This window comes from Leptonychotes weddellii, chromosome 8 (genome assembly GCF_054177405.1).
Source record: "Leptonychotes weddellii isolate Sample4059 chromosome 8, ASM5417740v2, whole genome shotgun sequence".
NCBI classification, from domain to species: Eukaryota; Metazoa; Chordata; class Mammalia; order Carnivora; family Phocidae; genus Leptonychotes; species Leptonychotes weddellii.
The window spans coordinates 86479126-86495197 of NC_138376.1; positions in this window are offsets into that span (position 1 = coordinate 86479126).

Genomic DNA, 16072 nt, shown 5'->3' on the forward strand with positions numbered 1-16072 from the left:
TCTCAGTGAAGAAATTTTATGATTGTCCAAAATAGGTTCTGCCCTTTTGAATTTCTTCACAAAGGTTATTTTTTATAAAAAGCATTTTGGTAATCAAATGACCCAATTTTACCCTTGTCACAACATTAAAAAAAAAAAATGACAGGATATTTTGTCATTCATAACCACAACTTCTTTATTCTCTCTTCATTATGTAGGAAATTTTATCCCATTCCATCTTATTTTTCCTTTTTTTTCTTTTCCTGAATAACACCAACTTGGTCAAACTGATTAGTTTTTGTTTAAATTTTTGCAGTTGAACTTTGCATAATTTAGTTGTAATTTTTGGCTTCTTCTGTCAGCAACTTACTCTGATTCCAACATCTTACTGGGATGATTTAGGAAGTGGGAGGCTTGTTTTTTTGGTTTTTTTTTTTAAGATTTTATTTATTTATTCATGACAGACAGAATGAGAGAAAGAGAGAGAGAGAGAGAGAGGCAGAGGGAGAAGCAGGCTCCCAAGGAGCAGGGAGCCCGATGCGGGACTCGATCCCAGGACCCTGAGATCACGACCTGAGCCGAAGGCAGACGCCCAACCATCTGAGCCACCCAGGCGCCCGAGGCTTGTTTTAACTTACATGTAGTATAAGAAACATGGACTCTTAAAACAGGTAAATGTGAATTTTAATCCTAATTATGCCACTGATTATCTCTGTGACCTTAGGCAAGTAATTTATTTTCTTGAAAGTTTAGTTTTTTCCCTTTTAAAATAAGCATATAAAAATCTGCCTCTATACAAGAAAAATCAACAAAGTTCCTGAAATTTAGTTGAAATACAAACGTTTTAGAGGGCAACATTATAAATATATTACATGAAAACATTATACTTGAAGAAAAGTTAAAAAATATATGACTAACCTGCCTGATATATGAAGCTGATTTGAATTTTTAAAAATTAATCCATCCCACAAATATATATCTTGTGTATCTGTCAAGTTTGGGATCTGACTTGCCTATGAGATTTAGACCAGAGTTTAGAGCTCCCCATGGGAGCAACTTACAGGGTGAGTCCCTAAAGCAATGTAACTGTCAGGCAGTCTACTGGGCACTTTGCATGTAATCCACAAAATACTACTTTGGACCAGGCCTTGGCCTCTTTTTCCCCAAACCCTATGTTCTATTACAACATCGTGCTGTGAAAAAGAAGGCTGACATTTCCTCCTGGCGGAGCAGAGCTTTATGATATTTCACCCCATCCAGGATATCAGATCTTATAATATACCATTATTTTACATATCACTAAGAAAGACTAAAAAGCTGACAATTAAATTATAACCCATACTTATTTTCTCTTAGAACTTTAATTTTATACATACAAAAAGAGCCCTGTTAGACTTCTTCAGGATTACATATTACTCTAATGCATATATAGAAAAGAAAACATAAGCAAAATAGATAGGTTAAGGCATCTGAAACACTTTTTCATATTTCAAGTTCAGATCTACTAAATCATGTTTTGTACAAGAATTGTTAACACCTATGATTTTCCACACAATAGCATCATCTGTGCCATTAAGAGCATTGGGGACGCAGCATTTCTTACAAAAGAGCTCTATCGTTGTGCCCAGGATTTTCTTCCAAGCCACTGGCACTAATTCTGTCAGTTCTTATGCACATGTGCAAACAATAGCATCCACAATAGGAGTGCCACCTAGCCAACAGCAATTGTAAAACACCTAACTTCAGAGATAAAAATACGAAAACATGTACACCTGAGAATCAGTAAAATGTAGTGCTTATTGAAAGAGCTATAACTCATTAGGTAGAACTATTTTGCTAGCTCCTAGAAGTTGATATCAGTTTTAAACATGAAAAGATAGCCTTCTGTTGATTTGTATTTTGTCCCATCTTTTTTTGTTTTTGTTTTTCATTCTTCCTCTGGAATTACTACTTGTCTCTGACTCTCTTAAATTCCACGAATCAGAAAACTGACCACAGTGACCAAGTCAAATAGGGATTTATTTTTCTCACATAACAAGACTGCAGGTGGAAGCACTAGGGCAAGTGGGAGGCACCACAGTGCCATCAAAATTCCATGCTGCTGTCTTTCTCTGTGGTTCAGATGTTATCACATGCTCATGGTCGCAAGATGGCTGCTGCATCCTGGCCGCATTCCCAAGAGGACCTGGGAAAGAACAAAGGGTGAAAGTCATTGTGGAAACACCAGTCCTTCTTCATCAGATTTCTTCTTATATTTCACTGGGAAACACTGGGTTATACGACGAACCTAATGTGGTCTTAGAAAAGGGTCTTAGGAAAGAAATATTTTTTCACTGGGAATATTGCTTCTCTGATAAATTGGGGTTCTCTTGATAAAGAAAGAAGTGGAAGATGGTTATTGGTAGGAAAGTAGCTCCACCTACTACTACTCTATAGTCCTAAAAGTTCCAAAGTACGAAGTAGTATGCTTACCACATGCACATGGAAGGCTATTGTTTTTGCTTTATTTTATCTAATGCAGTTGGGTACGATTTCACTGGGAATTAAACAGATCTCTTTGATAATGTGACTAATATACTGTACATTGTCATCTCCATAAAAAGCATTAGCTGTAAAGTAAAAGCAAATGAAAGACATCAAAATGCTTAAAAAGAATTAAAGTGACATAATATTGTAGGAGTTTTCTATTCCAGAACATTGCTTTACAGATAACAAGCATTTAATGAATGTATATAGTATGAATTAGTAAGTATTTTTATCACTTTCAAAAGATTCATTTTTGGTTTATTTTTTTCTACATCAGATTGGGGGGGAAGATTCCTATGAAAGAGATATAATAATGATCCCTTACATGTGAATAATATTTAACTCTAAGTACTTTCTGCCATATTCAAAGTTTAACTTCCAAAAAGTTAAATTATAAAATATATTTACATATTAATTGTAAATTAGTATGATCATTCCACTACCAAAGCAAGCAGTGTGTCCTGAAAGGTTTAACTGTTGGTTCTTCCCTGTCATCTGTCTCACCCTCACCTTTTCTCTGGCTTTTGACCTTCTTAGCGGTTATTTTAAAACTCTTTCACACCTATATATATATATATACTTGGACTTCCTATTTTTCTAGGAAATCATTACCCTAATACCATGATTCCTTCTTATTCCTCATACCAGTAAGGATAAAATATTGTAAACTCTCCCTTTGTAACTAGGCTGCCCTTCATTCTCTCTCCATCTCCAATTGGCTCTGTTTTCTGGATGCTGCTTCCAGAAAATAGACTTTGCTGTGTTCCTTCTCACCTGTACCCTTCTCTAGGAAGATACTGTCTCTACAACCATAGAATTCTACATGGTTTTAATCCAGAGGCATTACATAGGGTATTCCACTGATATCTGCTTTGTACTAATTCTTAGATCTCTTACAGACAGTTGCCAATCATAATACTCAAAACTTCCAAGTTCATTGACTTTGATTTCACAATCACTATACAAATTTGTTAGAGTGTTCTTACTGTAACACATTCCTGGTTTTTTGGTTGTTGTTTTTTTTTTTCTTTTTTGCTGTTTTGTAACCCTTTTGAGGTCCTTTACATTTACACAAGCTTACATAATCTATATTACTTTTTATCTGCATTAAATGCTAGGTTACTAGGAATACAGGAATTAAGTCTAAATTATGTGTATATTCTTACAACCCAGCAGAGTATAGAAAGGCACAATAAACTGTTGGATGAATGAATGATTCTTCTACCAGATTTTGTATAGTACCCTCTTACTATTAAAAAAAAAAAAAATCTTTTTAAGTGATGTGCCTATTGCACCATTTGACATGAGCAGACTGAATCCAAGGAGTGCCTTCATAATTGCTCATGTGTTCAGCCTTCTAAAGTAAACATATACACATCAAACTTGAAAAACATCCAAATTGGTGTGCCTGGAATCTCATTCTCTTTTGGCAAACATTGTGAGCTGCTTTCCTGTTTGCAGTGTTGTTTCATTAGGTCATGAAAAAGGCCCCATCAGAAGGTTGGCACACCCCATTAGTGGAATTACACTCAACTAAGGTTTAAAAACAATTTGGCAACAAAAAAAGTTCGATCAATATTACTGTTTTTTAAATATTGGTTTGCTGACTTCTCTACTGCCTACGTTTTCATCTGTTTTCTTTTGCGTCGTCTTCTCATCACAGTATACCCCAAAAATGTTCATTAGCCCTTTAATTCATGTACTCAACAAACTTTTATTAAACCACCTCTGTGGAAAGTGCACCTGCCACCAACCCTGCTCCCCATGCTCCTTCCCAGACTCTAATCTCTCCGAAATTAGTCTATCTCTTATACTAATGCCAAACATTTTTGAAGCTATGTGATTGTCCTTTGGGAAATGGCATCCACTGAAGGTGGAAGGTGGTCTCTTTGGTAATTACACTGAAATGATGTAAATTATAAAACTGAGAATTACGACTTGAAAGGCAGAGTTTAGAGAGTAGATAAACTGAATTCTTTTCTCTTCTGCAACCACATTCTCTTGAACCTAGAATCTAGATATTGTTGAGAATACCATGGGGTGGTAGAAGATGGCTACTGCCATATTGAAGTCAAAATGAGATCTAGGCAAGGTGGTCAGCAAAAATTTGGACTAGTGACTGAGGAGCAACAATAACCAGTCAGTAACTTATTTTCTGAGTAATAATTATACTCCACTAGATTTAAGAATTTTGTTAAATGCTACCAGTCATGCTGTGTGGTATTAAGAGACAGCCCCATGTCCACTCATTTCAGAAAGAGTTAAGGAGAGCACAGTGCTCCTGAGGCCAAGAAGGAAATGGCAGTTGTGGTTAGTGAGATCCCAAAGAAAAGACCCAGCTCCTGGGATATGTTGATGTTCTGAATACCAGCAACCCTCCCTACACTGGGATTTGTCCTCTACTGCCAAACTTGCAATCAAATAACTTGCTATTATTAAGAGAGCTGGCGGTGGGAGGTGGGAGAGTGTACCTACAGAACATTCTCTGTGCTACTTATTTTGAATAGAAGGATAAAAAAATGAATATCTCTGACCAGAAGGAGCTTACATTCTAGGAAAGCAAGTAGCCAATGAAACAAGCAATAATATGTAGCATGTGACATGATAATAATATGTACTTGAGAGTCTATCTTTGATACTTTCAATACTATGGCAATTTTCTTTTTGTCTCTCCTTTGTAAGGCTTTCTTTATTGTGTTATAACAACCACAGAATTTTAAAACTTGAAACACTTCCTCTTATGATAATATAACAAACCCTGTGTTTACCATGTAAAATACTCTATAGTTTTCTGGGAGTCCTTAAAGCCATAGAATTAAATGATTCATTTTCTAAGAACTTCAATTCTACTAGATTTTTAGAGTAACGGCTTTATTCCAATATTAAAGTAATCACTAAAATGTTATGGAGTAGAATGCAAAATTAATGATCAAATTTTTTAATGTCACTAGAGAATTCAAAGACATTCTGTGCTTAATGCAAGGGCTTTGATTTTATCCCCAGACCTCAGGAGTAATGGATGCTTAATGAAATATTTGGAGAAGTCCTAATTAAAAACTCTAAGTGATAACAGCCCACATGCCACCGTTCCCTTTCTTAAAACAAAAAGTATACATATATATCAAAGAATACATATCACGTATATGTAAGGTATCAAGAATAATACAATGAAATACTGCATTACTATTGACATGTTCATGTATCTTATCCTGCCCGCCATACCACTATCCTGGAATTTTTACATATTTTTATGATACACACATACCCTAAGCAATATATTGGTTTTGCATGGGTTGCATATTGAAAAGTTTTTATGAAGGTGCTCCCACTGTATTATCCTGATGAAGATAGACTTTTTCACTCACATTGATACTTGTATCTCTTGTTTATTGATTTTTCCCACTGTAATTGACATGGTGCAAAAAGGATAAAAAATGTTATATATGTTTTCACGTCAATAAACGTTTAGGTTGTTTCCAGATATTCACTTTTATATTGACTATATATATCTATATATAGATATATAGATATAGATATATATTGCTGCTGTGAACATTATTGTACGTGCTTCCTGGTACACATGAGCAGAGATTACTCTGTTTATCTACAAGTGATTTTCTGGGTCATAGGATATGCACATTTTTAACTCTACAAAATAGTGCCAAATCATTTTCCAAACTATTTATACTATTTCCTGTCCAAAATACATGAGTTGTTATTGCTTCATATCCTTTACAACATTCATCATTGTCTGGCTTTTTGATATTTGCCAATCTTTAGAGTTGAAATTGTATCTGAGAGTTCAACTTACCCTTCCCCAGTGTGTTATAAGATTGAGTTTTTATCATTTATCTATTGGCCTCTAAGTTTCTTCTTCTGTGAAATGACATTCAGGTAGTCTTCCTCTCCTCCTGCCCCCATATTTCTATGGAGTTGTTTATCTTATTGCTTTTATTTTATTGATCTTTAGGAGTTTGGGGTTATATAATCCACTTTAGTTCAACATGACTGACAATCTGTGCTCAGCTTTCATGTTTTTTATGTCTTCTAGTGAAAGTAGTTCTTAATCTCAGTGTATTTAGGCAATCAACCTTTTTATTGGGGCTTACCCTTGTGGGTTCTTATCTGCAAAACTTTTTCCTATTTCTAAGTAGGAGTAAAGGTAAGAAATTATTTCTCCTTTGACGAGCAAATATCATAGCAAATAGAAGCTCTACTGTATGATTTTCATCTAACAGCCTAGCCTGAATAACCAACACTCTTTATTTTCTCTATAAAAAATTGAAATTTTCAGGGACACCTGGGTGGGTCAGACAGTTAAGCATCTGACTCTTCATTTCAGCTCAGGTCATGATTTCAGGGTCCTGAGACTGGGCCCCCATAGGGTTCTGGGCCTCCACTGGACGTGGAGGCTGCTTAAGGTTTTCTCTTTCCTTCTCCCTCTGCTCCTCCCTGGCCCCCACCCTCGGGCTCATGCTTGCTCGCTCACTCTCTCTCTCTAAGGAATAAATAAATTGAATTCTCAAAGTTAATAGATTGCTTCTCAGTTGTGGTAGATCTCGCAAAAACGATGGCGAACACTTTCCTTCACTACACGGACTCTTCTTAGGAATGTGACATAGCTGTCTCTACCACAGTGTGATGGTCTTGATCCTTCCACTCCTTACATCTGGAGGATATCTGGGTGACTGTTTGGTCAATGGGACCTTAGTAAGTGTATGCAGGCAGAGGCTTGGAAATTGCTTATGCCTTCAGAGCTTCACTCTTGCTTTTTATGGAACTCTGAGATATCTCTGAGAAGAAGCCTGGGCTAGTCTGTTAGAGGAGAGAGGCCATGTGAATCAGAAACTGGTTATCCTACGGAGACCATTCTAATTCATGCAGGCCCAGGTAAGCTAGCCGGCCGGACGTACTCAACTAATTCAGGATCATGTGGAGAATAAATGTTTGTTGTTGCAAGCAAAAAAGTTTGGGAAGATCTGTTATGCAACAAAATTTATCAATACAATATTCTACAAGACTGATTTCTATTTCTGCTACGTACTTTCTTTGTTTATGGGGCCAGAGACTGCTGGTGCCAAGAATTCATCTTCTCCTTTCCTTTAAGTAGCAGATGCTCCCCCTGTATCTGGATACATGGCCAGCTATGGACTACATTTTCCAGCCATCTGGCAGCTATGAAGGCCACGTAACTAGGTTTGGGCCAATAGAACCTGAATAGTAATGGCAAGTGCAACTTCAGTGTGTATTCTTAAATATGATATGCTTGTGTTGGACTCTCTCGTTTCCCCTCCCCCCACTCTTTTTTTGGGGACTGGAATATAGGCGTAGCATAGTTCACCTTTAACTAAGCAGGAAAAGAAGACAGCTCAGGGGTTATCGTTTACACTCACCTGATTTTGAACTGTCCTCTGAAAATATATTTCTACCATATTAAAGCCAGTCTGTTGAACTTCTTTATTATAGCAACTTAACCTGTATCTTAACTAATATACACACCAAGACTCAGTTGTGTTTGTCTTCAACCTTATTTATGACAAATGTTTTTGTTTTTATAATTACATGATTTTTAAAAAAATATTATTTTACCTGATGAAATATGAGTGTAGAATAAAAAGAAGTTATTGTTTCCATGGAAACTAACTTGAATACCTTTGAACAATTCAGTAGAGCAATTCACTAAAGATTAGGTATGAACGAGACAATTGGAAATGATGGGGAAAAAATCATCAAAATCTGAAGGATTCTTCCCTCAGACTGCTTCACAAATGTCTTTAAATTCTCCCTTTACTTTAAAAAAATATATGTATCGTAAGGATGATATTATGTGTGAGATTTGTAGAAAAAAATAGACGACTTTGAGCTCCAACTGGTAGACATATTTAAAGAAAAGCCTTTGACCCAAAATTATAAATATAGCAAATAAAAGTAAATTAATATGCTTTAGGATAGTATAGAATGTCCAAAGGACCTTTTTTTTAATTATTATTATTCCCTGATTTGCCTATTTTTATTTTTTAATGAACCAAACAAATATTGGTCTCAATTACATGGCTAAGAGGGTTTCTAACTATAATCCCTTCAAGCATGAGTTGATCATGTGTGGGTGAAGTAAAGTAGGACTGGGGTTGGGGCAAAAATAGAAGTGGTGAGGATTCTAGTAACCCAGAGACAGCATGGGCTTTGCAAAGGGAAGCTACTAATTGACTCCAGCAAATTGTTGACATGTGGCGTTCAACCAAATTGTCCAGATATTTCCGTTTGGGAGAAGCTGGAAATAGGTGTATGTGTGTGTGTGATCTGCGGGTTTTAAGTGTCAGCAACTGTGGCAGAGACTGCTAGCCATGTACCAAAGTACATTCTCCTCTTTAGCGAGACCACATTTCCCAAGCTTCTCTGCATTTAACTGGGGCCACATGACCACGTTCCAGCCAATAGCAAGTATGCAGAAATGACTGATGTGTTTTCTTTCCAGGTCTGGTGTATAACACATCATGAGATCCTTTCCCCTTCCACTGCCTGCAATGCTGATAACCAGAGCATCCATGTAAGGCAGTATTAAAGATGATGGAGTTGTTTTCATCCTAGATCCCTGAAAGACTGCATGAATAGAGTCCTTTCTCCACTTCCTAACCTGGAACATAGGAACATCCAGTCTAGACTGAGTGGAAAATCAATTTCAATTGCAGTAGAGCAATTACATTTGACTTTATTGGTCAGACCATTTAATCAACACTAACCCATAGAGCTGCTACCAACTTCAATGTAAAATATTATGTGGGGCAAGATTCAGTCCTCTGAGCCCCCAATTTTAGAACCTGCATTTAAGCATCTTCTTACTTTCATCTCCCCTTCCAGAAAATGCAGGGGTTATCTTATTATTTTTCTTCCTTCTGAGTCTTTCTCCTTCCATAGTCCTTTTAGAAGAAGATGATAAATTGACAGTTACTTCTTTCTTCTCTTGTTTTCATTTTATTCTTCTCCATTCTACCCTTTTCTCTTTCTTTATTCTGCCTTTGTCATTAGCTTTTCATTTTAGCTCTTCCTTTAGATCCCTTCCTTTTGAAGCTCTCTTATCCAAGTGTAAAAATGTATGTGTGTCCAAACTCATGACACCCACATTCCCACAGTTCTGATTTTCTTGTCCATTTTCATTTTTTTCCATGAGGTCTTCATGACTTATACCCACATCCTGGCCTCACAATCCTCAGCACTAATAAATATTTTTAAATAAATGGATCTGGAAGATGGGGATTGAAGCATAGAGATGTTGGAAGGGATACAGGTAATAATACTTGTGTGCCAACAGTTACCCAAGACCCTACCTTTCTTCCTATTTCCTCACTCCGCTTTTGCTGGCTTTCTTCACATGTTAATTTCTCTTGCTAGGAACTTCTTTTCTTACAAATGTTTAAAATGAAACGGTAATTTTTTTAATAGATTTTTCAATGCAGTTCTTTATAAAAGGTACTAGTCTGCCGCAATGGGACCCAGTTGTTACAAAACTACCAGCAGCACTTGCTACAGATCAGGCACCATTCTAAATGCCTTACTATGACTCGAGAAGACTCACAATAAATCTATGAGATCAGTAGTAGTAGTAGCCGTAGTTGTCGTTGTCGTCTTCGTCGTAGTAGTAGTAATGCCCCATTTTATAGATGAATAAACTAAGTTGCAAAGTTTTCAGGTAAGTTTCTGAAGGTCAGACAAGTAAGATGAAGAATTAGCATTGGAGCCCAGGCGTTTGGGCTCCATTCTGATGCCAGAGCCCTCTCAGAACCACAACACAAGTGACAATTCTGAGGCACAACAGAAGGCTCTTTTCCAAAGTCCCAGCACCAACCAGGAGAGAACCCCACGTGTTGTAGTTTAAGACTTTTTCCAACCAAAACTTATTTCTCTGTATTTCCAACTGCCTTTCTATATTAGGTACCCACATCTTACAAAACTTGACAACATACTGTATCTAATTAGCATCTTCCACAGAACCTCCTCTCTTGAAAATAGCTTCATTTTGGGCAGACATCTACAAAACAAATACACTGATGTTCTAGTCTAACATTTGGGTGTTGTAACTGTAATAGTTTCAAATTCTTCAATATTAAAAATACCTCTTGTTTAATATTTTATAGACACAATATCTAAATATTTGATAATATTTTTTTCATTTTTATCCAGAAGTTTTAGTTGTTATGTACATACTCCTAAATGTTTTCATTTTGGGGGTAAAAACTATATCGACGTCTATGTGTCTGAGTGTTTAGTGTATATATTATGGCTGACTGTTTTATTTATTTTGAGTACTCTGTTGAGATACATGAAACACAGATACTGAGATCTCAAAATCTTCCCATCGCCTAGAGTACTCTTAGCTCCCTAGGGAAATGTAAACAACTTGGTCTTTCAGGAAATATTTTTAAAGTGCTAGTCATTTTTTGTTTTGAAACTCGGCATAAAACAGTATACAACACTTCCTTCTCCAGTAGGGTACAACAATTGGCAGAAGACTAATAAGGTAACTCCATGAGCTTATTAAACCAGCAGAGCAAGGAAGCTCATGAGAGAACAATTTGAAAATTAAAATTTGGCTAGAATACTGTCCCTCACATTTCTCCAATACTGAGGTTATGTATTTGTACACAAAGTAGAATAAGAATTGTGGCAATTATTTGGATAATTTAGGCTAAGGACCACTTTTGCTGATAATAATTCACACAATTACAGTCTCTTTTTGGTTTGGCTGGAATTATTCAGGCAGCTGCCTCAATTTTCCCCTTCACTTTCCATCTGTGGAGATCATACAAAATAAAAGGAAAACCATCATTGGAATTTTAAACAGTTTCACATTTCATTCAAAACATGAAACTTGTTAGGCTAGAGAAGTCATCTCAAAAAGGAGATGGTCCTACAGTGACCAAAACTTCATCAATTCACAGTTCCATACAAAAGAATGACTGACTCAAATCTTAGTTGGCATTCACAATGCTCCCTCTCTTATCCAACTTTTCAAAGTTAGGCAAAGAAAAATAATCATCGAACACCTACTAGGTCAAGGACTATGAGGGGCAGGATATTAAAGTTTATTTCATTTAATTCTTTTTTTAAAAAATCCTTTATACAGAGATACCATTCCATCTATTTTGCAGACAAGTACAGCAAAGATTAAAACAAAACTAAGACATTTGTCCAACAGCAAACTTTAATACATGAAGAACCAGTTCATTCTCTTGATATCAAACCCAATTGTCTATCCACTATAGAGACATAGATGACAAAAATTTCTAATCAGGAAATTGAAAAATCATACCTTTTGGTGGTTTTCTCTTTTTAGTATAAGAGCCTTTAAGATATAGGACATCTTCCCTAAATTAGTAGTATCAAAAACATTTGGAAACTTTCTTAGTTTCCACCCCCTCAATATCTTGCTAGTAAGTTAGAAGTCTTAATTTTAAAAGTCAAGTAGCTTGACTCAGCCAAAGGGAAATTAAAGAGAAAATAAGAAAGGGTAATAAAATCATATTTGAGAATCCTTATTCTTCACAAAATCAATTAAATCCAATAGATTGTTTTTATTGTTTCCATGTTGTGCTAGGCACAAATAAATAACATCATCATGTAATAGAATGAGCCTAGTGTTTGAATAGGTTCTTTGAATTAGAAATTTAATGCAAGTCTAATCTTTATCTTGAATTTTACTTACATATAGCTGTCTAAACAGTTAAGCATGAGTACAAAACCAAGTAAATTCCAAGTAACATGGAGATATGATCCCAAAGTGGTTCTGAAATTTACATCTAGGTGTTGGTCTCTCACCAGGAGTTTGTCATGTGATCCTATTAATCAGAGAAGCAGATCAGAAACTTGGAAAACATGATCTCATTATGCAGGTCAGACCCCATCCTAGTCCTATACAATCCAATTTCTAAAGGATAGGGCTTGGACATATGTATTTTAAAAATTTCCCATATGTGATTTGATGTCTATCTTGGTTAAGAGCTACTGGATGATGTGTCAGCCTGAATTTGCTAGAGCAGTCAGTGTCTTCTGTGATTCTAGTCTAGATATTCCTCCATTTTCATCACCCATGTGTTACCTTTTTTTACACTGGTTCTACATCAGCCACTCATCTGCCTTGCCTACTTCTACATGTGATTACATCCACATTACAGTTATTCCCGCATGCATAGTGGAAGGGAAGAATGGGAACGCTGCTGTAGACCAGACATTAAGCTGGGACATGGGAATTGGAGAACAGACTCCACCATCAGGGGTCCAGAGCTTTGTAGGTTGTTTATGTGGCCCTTATTTATCATGGCTCAGTGCCAGAGTTATGCCCCAATCCCTTGCAGTTCTGATGAGTTATTGTTTCCCTTCACGTGTCTTCCCAGTCCTCCCTTTATATCTCTCACACATCTCTCATTGTGATGACCAGACTTTGATATTTATATTATTACTAAAACTAAAACCATCACTGTAGGCAGCTGAACTCTAAAATTCAATTGGTTCTTTCTAACTAATGCCATATCAGGCAAGAGTTTCTATGAGGATATAATGAAATTTTGTTGCATGGCCATGAGAGGCAATCATCGCCTACCATACTTTAAAATGTTTATAGATAAACATCATTGTATCTCTGTCTTATGGAACCAAGCTTTGGGTTTCTGAATTTGTATTTATTTGTGTGTTTAAGGTTAGAATTGGGAGATTGTTTTGTTTTGTTAGGAAATGCTGCCCTAGCCCACCAACAATGGATCAACCCACCTATGAACAGACAAAAAGCACCCATATTTTTAAAATTTCTATAAAAGGACCTCAGCCTATCCTCCAATTTGTTGCTAGGCAACACATACAGATTAACTCTCAATCAACGACATAGGAGATATCTGCGCTCAATATTCTTTCCAGAGCACAACCCCAGACATTCTGCCATTTAATTATTTTTTATAAGATTTTATTTATTTATTTGTAAGACAGAGAGAGAGCACAAGCAGGGGGAGCGGGAGACGGAGAAGCAGGCTCCCTGCTGAGCAAGGAGCCCCATCCAGGGTTCCATCCCAGGATCCTGGGATCATGACCTGAGCTGAAGGCAGATGCTTAATCAACTAAGCCACCCAGGCGCCCCTCTGCCATTTAATTCTTACTGAAGAACTTTTTTACAAATCACAGAAATAATACTTATGGGAGATTTTCTGAAGGACATGTAATCCCATCATTATATATCAATAAAATCAAATTTTTCCTGGGTCAAGCCAGACCTTCAGAGGCTACCTATCTGACTATGCTGTTTGCCACCTTGTGGATTTTTTACACTGGGCTTCAACCAGCTTTTACCTCAGACTGTGCCACCAGACACTTCTTTGGCTTCTCTAACAAGGACAAAAATCAACAATTCTCTCAGGTTAGCTCCAGTAACAAGTACAAACTCATATCTTGAAGGAAGAGCAGAACCACAATAGAATTAGGCCCCAGGGAAACCTGCCCTGTCATCCAGAAAGCACCACGGTTCCGGCGATCATCTCAGACCCCAGATCAGCAGCAGGAGCTTATTGATTACACCATTTCTGTCCTTACGAAATCATCACCTCATCCCTCTCTCTGCGTGTCCTTTTCACTTTGTGCCTATTTATTGTTTCAGCTGCCTCTTGGCCTTTGCAACCCAACTTTTCTCTCTGTGCCCTTTGGTTCCTGCTCACACTTCCAAATAATTGCCTCCCTCTGTGTATCTCTTATCTTCAAATGCTCCAAAAGAAAACATCCAATTGTTTCCTCTCAACTTCGATCATCCCTTTTGAGCAAAGCTTTTTTGTTAGATGTCCTTGTAGGCCACCAGCCAGTCTGTAAACATCAGTTACTCTTGAGTCAAGTGCCCTCCCATCTGCAGGCCAATTAGCTGTGGCCATAATGTTTGTAATTGGGAGGCTGGGTTACTCTGTGTGTGTGTGTGTGTGCGTGTGTGTGTGTGCGTGCGCGTTGGAAGAAAGGTTGCCCTGGGCAGAGCACGGCTATTTGTGGTCAAGCTAACTATGTACTCTTTATACAGATCCATAAGGGAAATTTCTCTTATATCTCAATACAAGTAAAAGCTTGGCTTATCTTTAGTTTCTGTTGGCTCTGTTCTTGTGTACACCATGAATTTTGTAAACAATACTTTTTAGACTGGCTACTAAAAAATTCAAGGTTAAATCTGTGAGTCACTTCTGGCAAACATATAGGATTTTATGGTCTGTGTCTAGAGCTCACCCTATGCATACTTTCATTTTATTTTATTTTCTGTCTTGGTTTTACTTCACCTATTTATCTTCATTTTGAAAAAATATTTTGTCATGAATGTCTATTTAAGCCACATCAAATTTTAATTTCAGAAGAGATGAGATATAAAAAATGACAAAAACCATAATTATCTATTAATATAATTATCCATTTCCCACTAAACTATAAATTTTTCAAGAAAAGCAATCATATTGTCATCTTTGTACCTACAGAATTCCACCCAGTTCTGGTCCACAATACGCATTTATTAAAAGTTTGTTGAATGAATGAATGGTTCAATGATTTTTACCAAAATATTGGACAATGATAAATTTCATGCTGCAAGCATTAAGTAAAATATGCACTTGGAAATGAGATCTTTTTATAGAAACTGGCATATTTTGATACAATCATGGTAACAATATTGTCAGATCTCAAATTCTGATTTATCATAGCTACAATATCTCTTTTATTTTCATCGAACAACACAGCTACAGTCACTAAGAGCATGAAAGTGAGATTCCTTTAAGTTCATGAAATTTATGAGGAAAAAAAACATGAATTACGGTGAAGACCAAAGCCAATACTTTAAAAGCAAATTGAAAGTTCTTTTAGGGATCATTTTGGCATTACTATTCATCATTGTGACCTGACTCTGAATGAAGTTATATTTTCGTGTTAGTGTCCTTTGAAATATGTAATTCCATAAGCATTCCATTGTGATGAAAGCTCTTGTGTCCATACAAACAGAGAAAACACTGTATCACAAGTTACTCATGGCAAGTTTTTGGCAACCACTTACAGGGGACAAATAAGAGGAATTTAATAGAATTCAATTAAAGGCCGGCAATACACATGAGAGAAAAACAAGGCTGGACAGAAAATTAGTAAAGTCAGCATTATTCCTGAATGCAACACTTTACAGTGTTTTAGAACTGCCTAGAAGGAATGCACTGTGTAGCATGATACAACTAATTGATATGTGTAACTACTTAAGTTAAAGTAAAAACTTAGCTGTACTAGACATTAGGAAATCTGGCATAAGGAGGTCACTTCATGTATCTGGAAGGATAAACAGCCAGCCAGGATTGCTTTTCATTGGTTAAGAGAGCCCAGGAATGCCATAGTGTCTTCTAGTCGGCTGGTGGGTGCGCCCTGTACAGTTTCAACATGTCGCTGGGGATAACGTGCTGAACCACGTTCAAAGGCTTCCTGGAGAGGAGAGCAAGCCTTTCCCTTTGCTGTTCCCCCAGTGCCCAGCTCTGAACGCCTTCTTATACTCAAAGATAAAAGCCCTTGACCTTTTTACTTAAAACTG